This window comes from Orycteropus afer, unplaced genomic scaffold (assembly GCF_000298275.1).
Source record: "Orycteropus afer afer isolate SDZICR_OR568_19922 unplaced genomic scaffold, OryAfe1.0 scaffold00590, whole genome shotgun sequence".
Taxonomy (NCBI): domain Eukaryota; kingdom Metazoa; phylum Chordata; class Mammalia; order Tubulidentata; family Orycteropodidae; genus Orycteropus; species Orycteropus afer.
In genome coordinates this window covers 312,936-320,568 of record NW_006922177.1, presented here as the reverse complement: position 1 = coordinate 320,568, position 7,633 = coordinate 312,936, and positions in this window count along the sequence as shown.

The following is a 7,633-nucleotide window of genomic DNA, read 5'->3' as shown; positions in this document are numbered from 1 at the left end:
AGTGAAAAAAAAAAAAAAAAAGGAACCAAGCATGGAAAAGAAAATAAATTAAGGAAGAAAGGAATAAGATAAAAGGAATAATTTAAAAACAAATCATCAAAACAAAAGTGTAGTAGTGGGGTACAGCACCCAGACTTTGTCATGGCACAGACTGGGATAGATTTCCTGCTGATCAGTAAGATGGGTGGAGGTGGGGGATAGCCACACTTCTATTCACTAAGAGTGTGTGGGATATATAAGAGTAACAAAGCAAATATCACACCTTTCCAGTTGTCAGCTCCAGTGCTGCTACCGTGCTGTCCGTGGCAAGTGGAGCCCACTCCTGTGTGCCATCTAGGTAAGAATGCCACATGCATATATTCAAAATAGCCATGCCTGCCACTTGTGAATATTCTGTATCCTGAGGACAGCTGCTGGAAGTCCATAGTCTGTTTGTCTCTTTGTCTCCTTCTTCGCTGTTTTCCTTTGTGGCTGTCATGCCAGCAATGCAGTCTTTGCCATCCAGTCTTTAGTGAACAGAGCCAATTCTTTTTTTTTTAAATGTATTTTATTGAAATATAATTTATGTACGGTGAAATACACAAAACTAAAGTGACATGGGTCAATGCATTTCTTTCTTTCTTTCTTTCTTTCTTTTTTTGCAATGTTCTCTCCCCTCTTCACCCACCCCTGGCAACCAACAAAGAAAGTTTTCCTACATGTATAAACCTTTCATTGACCCTCCACAACAATGAACTAATACTATATTTGTCCTTCTGTGATTAACTTATTTCACTCAGGACTTTTTTGTCCTCCAAGTTCATCCATATTATGCAGTGTTTTGCAGACTCTACATTAATCTTTAATGCTGCAAAACATTCCATTATGTGTATGTACCATAGTTTGGTCATCCACTCTTCCAGTGATGGGCACCTACATTGTTTCCATCTTTTTGCTCTTGTAAATAGTGTTGTGATGAACATGAGTGTACATATATCTATTCCTGTCCTGGCTCTCACCTCTCTAGGATATATACCTAGTAATGGGATGGCTGGGTCAAATGGTATCTCCAATTGCAGCTGTCTAAGGAATCACCATATTGCTTTCCACAGTGGTTGTATCACTTCACAGTCACACCAGCAGTGTATGAGAGTCCCAATCTGTCCACATCCCCACTACCATTTATTATTTTCTGTCTTGTTGAACATTGCCATCAGTGCCGGGGTGAGACGGTATCTCATTTTGATTTGCATCTCTCTGATGGTCAATGACTGTGAGCATCACTTCATGTAGTAGCTGGCTAGCTGAATATCCTTGGTGAAGTGTCTATTTATGTCTTGTGTCCATTTTTCAATTGGATTGTTAATTCCTTTAGTGTTGAGGCATTGGAGTTTTCTGTAAATCTTAGAGATAAGTCCCTTGCCAGGTATGTAATTATTGGCAAATATGAATTTGTTGCTGCCATTTTTGTTATGTGCTTTTTCATGGTGTCAATTTCTTTTCCCATATAATTTTCTATGCTGAGCTCATTTTGTTTATGAATTGTGTTATCACTTCATTAGTTGCTATTATTTTAGAATTTGCTAAATATTTGTGCTGGTCTTCTTTTTTATTTTGACGTGAAGGTTTATCATTTTTCTTTGAGGTTACCCTATGATTTATAGTTTTCTTCCCAAGTTTAGAACAGTCCATTCTATCTTGTAGTTGTTTTGACTTTTCTACCATCTAGAAGTTCTGTAACGTCACAGATTTTTTTTCCCTCTTTTTGTTTTGTAGTTGTCCTCATTTGTCTGTTGGTGTCTCTGGTTTCCTGTTTACAATCTTATGGGCTTGTTTACTTTGGATATTTCCATAGCTAGGTTGGTTTCAGGATTATATCATCATGTGTGCTAATGGACATGTTCTAGTTACCTAGTTAGTACTGCTCTGCAAGAATATACCACAAATGGGATGGCCTTAACAAACAGGAGTTTATTTTTACAATTTGGAGGCTTAAAGTCCAAGTTCAAAGTGTCAGGCTCTAGGGGCTGGATGAAAGCCCCTTAACCTTGGACTTCAGCTCTGCTTCTTGCTCCTGGCCCACTAGAGCTAGAAGCTTTTCTTCACTCAGACAGCTGCTGGCTGCTAAAGCTGAGAAGCCCCAAGGTTGACGAGTCAAAAGCACAGTCCCGATGTTACCAAACCACACAGCAGGCATTAACTTAAATCCATTGTAAGTCCCAAGGTCAGCAGAGCATAGCAGGCTGCTGAGCAACAACATGGCTACATTCAGGATCCAAGCATGCCATAGGCTAGAGACCATTCCCAAGGCTTCTCCTTATATACAGGAAGCAGACCACAACCAAAAGGCAGCTTCTCAGCTGCTTGTGGTAGATCCCACCATGATGTTGACTGCCAGTTTTATCATGGGGAATAACACCCACCAACTGCCTAGCCATTCAGCCAGGCCTAGCCAAGTTAACACACAAACTTAACCACCACAGATCAGTTGTTGTTGGATATTGTTGCTTTTCTATCCAAAGGGCTTTCTTTAGCATCTCTTGTAAGGTTGGTCTGGTTTTAACAAATTCCCTTAATTTCTGCTTATCTGGAAATCTAATTTCACCATCATATTTGAGGGACAATTTTGCTGGGTACATAATTCTTAGTTGGAAATTTTTTCTCTCAGGGTTTTATAGATGCCATCCCATTGTCTTCTCGCATACACGGTTTCTGCTGAGAAATCTGAACTTAGTCTTGTTGGTTCCCCCTTGTAGATAACTTTTTGTTTTTCCCATGTTGCTTACAGGATTCTTTCTTTGTCTTTGGTTTTAGTGGGTTTGATGATGGTATGTCTAGGTGATTTTCTTTTGGGGTCTATCCTGTGTGGGGTTCATTGGACTTACTGAATGGATATATTCTCACCTTTCATCATACCAGGAAAATTAACTTCCAACAAATCTTCAACAATTTTCTCTATGGTTTTATTTGTCTCTTCCTGTTCCGAAATTCTGATTACACCTAGGTTATTCCTTTTGATGATATCCCACATGAACTTTAGGCTTTCTTCATTTTGTTTTCATCTTTTTTTCTGATTTATCCCTTTCCAAAGAAGTGTTCAGCTATTTGACTTCAGTCTCACTAATTCTGTCTTCCATTGATTCAATTCTACTTCTTTGCTCATTCAATATCTTATTTATTTCTGAAAATTTAGTAGTAATCTTCTGGATTTCTGTGTGTAGATTTTGTATCGTTTCTAATTTTTCATTTATTTTGTCATTTTGTTCTTGTATCGTCTTTCAAAATTGTTGTAGGGTTTTTTCTGTGTTTTCCACAATTTTGTCAGTGTTTTCCTTGATCTGTCTTTCAATTCATTGAAGATGCCTAAGTATAATTCTTTTAAATTCCTTATCAGGGAGTTCCAGTACTGGATTTTCCTCAGGGATGTGTTTTGGGTCTGTATCCTGGTCCCTTGTTTCTCCTGCTTTATCTTGTTTCTTTGTGTGAACTGTGATGCTTTGTTGTCTCTGAGGCATTGTGACATTTTTGTGTTTATATTTAATTGGTGATTGAATGCTGGAGTGACATTCCCATGATTTTTGTTTTCTTTGTTTTGATTGTGTGTTATCTACATAAGAGCAGAACCAATTCTTAGGTTGCTATTGGGACATAATCAAAATGGCTGTGCCCTGGATGGCTGGTATTTTGAAGCTCTGTTTGTCTCTTTACTTATTCACTGTTTTCTTTTAGGTTCTTCTACTACTTAGTATTCATTCCACTTCTTAATCCTTCCCTTTGATGCTTAGGGATCCAGGATCATCTTCTGTATAAGTTTCAATTGGTTTCTCATTGCTTTGTTGCAGAGGGTCTGTGTAACTTGTCTGCCTATTCCTCCATCTTACTGGAACTCTAAGACTTCCACAGGGTTTTATATGAGTGATTTTTAGGAAGTAGATTTCCAAGTATTTCTGCTGAGGTACTTCTGGATAGAATGGAACAGCCAATCTTTTGGTTGGCAATTGAGCACATTAACCATTTGGACCACCCAGGGACTCTACAATTGTTCATTTTTCAATATATGATAAGAGCAGTTGAGCTAAAGCTTGTCATTGTGCATAGATTTGCACAGGACTTGAGCCCAGTGAGGTCCAGGGCTCTGTTAGGCAAACTGCACCATAGCATTTCATTATATACTTATCGAGCACCTGCTATGATACCACATGAAATATGGCCCCCACTGTGGCTTCCCTCTCAGAGCCTTCAGGAACTTTGAAGAGATTCCTTCATCTGGTAAATCTCCTAGTGGGGAGACCAAGAACATTGTATTTTTAAAGGAACCCACATTAGTCTGATACAGTCTGGAACTATACATGTTAAGTTAGAAAAAAAAGATGTGAATTTGTGTTTTTGCCTTTCCTGTAGAAGCTCACCAGAAGGGCTGCAGGGCCTGGAGGGATCCTTCAGTCTCCCAGTACTGCATTTCCCTTACTTGCAAAATTGGTCCCATCTTGAAGAGTGATCAAGCACTTTAAAGGAATTAAAACACTCAAAAAGCATTTGAAACTGTTAATACCATGTTGTGAGTTACTTAGTTCACTATTATTTCACATTGAAAAATAAGTTAGAGTTCCTAAAACTGATTAGGATTCAGAACACTGGGAGAGAGAGTTGGTTAGGGAAGGTTTCATAAAGAAAGATATTCTTGATCTAGATCTGGTAGGGCAAGGGGAAGAAAACCTTTAGCAGTGGAAGGAAGGTACAATTGATCAGGAGTTGTACAAAAATAATAACAAGTATGCTTTTATGTGTTTGTTATGAATAAACTACTGAGCCAATGACAATGACAACTGATAGCTAAATTAAAAATTAATTCATTTCAAGCAATATTTACAGTCTTCCCAACACTCCTAACTCTGTGAGCAGATAAGTAAGAGGTATGTACATAATTTGGGAGGTTACAGGGCTTCTTCAGCCCACACTTATCCTTCTCTCCCCCACAGTCTAGCGTATCCTAATATTCATGAATTCACAGAGAATCACCACTGAGATGATCCTCTGAGCTATGATTGAATGATCTATAGCTCTGCTGCCCTGAGAAGGGGAACCAGGAACAGTCTCAACCAAAATTTGGATCTGGTCTAGAGTTGGAATTCTAAACTCCAGACAGAAGGCCTGACCAACATCAAAAGGCCACCTCAAGAAGGTGGCCTATTTCTGAAAGAGAAAACTTCTCTATAAAATATTATATATTTATAGGAACTATAAATATAGGAATTATATAAAATATTATATATATATAGGAACTCCCTGCCATCAAGCTGATTCTGATTCATAGTGACTCCCATTGGGTTTCCAAGACTGAGAATCTTTATGGAAGCAGACTATCTTGTCTTTCTTCCACAGAGCAGCTGGTGGGTTCGAACTACTGATCTTTGGGTTAGCAGCCAAATGCCTTAACCACTGAAGATAGAGATGGTATATATATATATATGTTAATTTATATCCTTGATAAATCTGTACACTTTTATGGGAAATACATGTTCTTCAAATGACAGGAAAAGTGGTATCAGATGGCTGAGAGAATGTAAGCTTTCCCTTGAGATCAGAAGCAATCCTTTGTTTGTGAAATGTGTCTCAAATGACAGCATTTTGCATTCTATCCCAAAGAAGGACAATCTCTCAAGTGAAATCCAAGAAACTGAGATAATCATGACAAGAAAATGTGCTGCACCAGCCTCATCTGGGCCCAAAGTGGAAAGTCTGACACTAAATAATATGTGAGAAAGAATGTGATACAAAATGAATCATCTGTCTTTAGTTTATTTTGGGTAGATTGCCACCAGCAATAATCAGCCCAATCCTAAAGCCAGTGACTCTGTTATGGTGATAAGGCCATGATTAGATGACAGCAAGCTAGACCCCTCCATTCTGTTTTTCCTGGGCTCCTTGTTGCTGTTACTTGCTGTTGAGTCTATTCTGACTCACAGCAAACCTGTGTGTGCAGAATACACCTGCACTCCATCAAATTTCAAGGCTGTGATCTTTCAGAAGCAGATTATTAGGTTTGTCTTCCAAGGCACATCTGGGTGAGTTCAAATTGTCAACTTTTTGGCCAGTAATTGAGCACTTAACCATTTGAGCCACCCAAAGACTCCTTCTGGGCTTGTTAGGAATGTATAATTGTGACTCTCTCCCTCTCACCTTTCTAGAGAAGCTATTATGGGTCACCAGATTTTTTGCTGGATTCTGGCTTCCCTCCAGCCTGAGGCCATGACTTGGTTGGTGAAATGGCAGGGAATGCATTGTTCTGGAAAATCTTCCTGCTGCACTGTAATAGTCTCCAGTGCTTCAGCTGCAGTCTTGTCACAAACAAGTGATCAGTGCCATAGCTCAGTCCCTCTGACCAAGGAAACTACCCCCATCCATCCACTTCCCTCACCACTCTTGCAGTGAAGGTTGTCCATTCTTAGTGGGCATGGTTCTACTTGGGTGGTGTGGTAGTTCAGTTTGTATGTCAACTTGGCTGGGCCTGGTTGAGTGGCTGGGCAGCTGGTGGTAGTTATTCCCCCATGATGAGACTGGCAATCAACTCTATGGTGGGATGTACCACAAACATCTGAGTAGCTGCCGTTGTAATGTGGTCTGCTTCCTGTATATAAGGAGAAGCCTTGGGAATAGTCTCTACATTATGGCACGCTTGGACCCTGCATGTAACCATGTCATTGTTTAGCAGCCTGCCATGCTCTGCCAACCTTGGGACTTTCAGTGGACTTGAATTAATGGTCTGCCATGTGGTTTGGTAACTTTGGGACTGTGTAATTTATTTGTCAACCTTGGGCTTGTTAGCCTCAGCAGCCAGTAGTTGCCTGAGTGAAGAGATGCCTCCAGCTTCAGTGGGGCAGGAGCAAGAGGCAGAGCTGAAGCCCAAGACCAAGGGGCTTTCACACAACCCCTAGAGCCTGGCACTTGGAACTCGGACTTCTAGCTTCCCGAACTATAAGAGGATAAACTGTTTGTTAAAGTCATCTAATTTGTGGTATATTCTTGTCAGAGTGGCACTAGGTAACCAAAAAAACCTCCTTAGGTTTCCAAGGTAGTCTCTCTGCAGAAGTAGATTGCCCAGTCTTCTTTCCAAGGAGTAGTTGGTGGGTTTGAACCACCAGCCTGCTGGTTAGCAGTCAAATGCCTTAGGCACTATGCCACCAGAGCACCTAGAAGCATCATAGTAGATATTTATTTGACAGGGCTTTGATGCCCAGAGGAAAGCGAGGAAGAAGAGCCCTTGGGAACAAGCAGGAACATCTAGCTGGTTTTCAAGAGCAAGACCTCCTGTTCCAAGTTCTCATGACTTTGTACACATTATTAACCTGTTGGAACCTCTTTTGTCTTCTCAGGGAGATGGAGATGTTTATCACCTCCAAGAATACATGGAAGGATTTGATAAGCTAAAAAAAAAAAAAAAAAAAGTAGTATCCGAGAGTTTCAGCTAAGTCAGCCCTTGCAGTAGAAGCAATAAGGCTTTCTTTCAGAGCACAGCTGGAGGCCTTAAAATCATCCATGCGGCGCTTAAGCCGAGACTCAGCAGCTTTGAGCCCATCTCGCTCTCCCACCAATTTATCCAGCGTAGCTAGGATCAGCCAACCAGCTTCCCTATACTCCTCATTCTGACAAAATT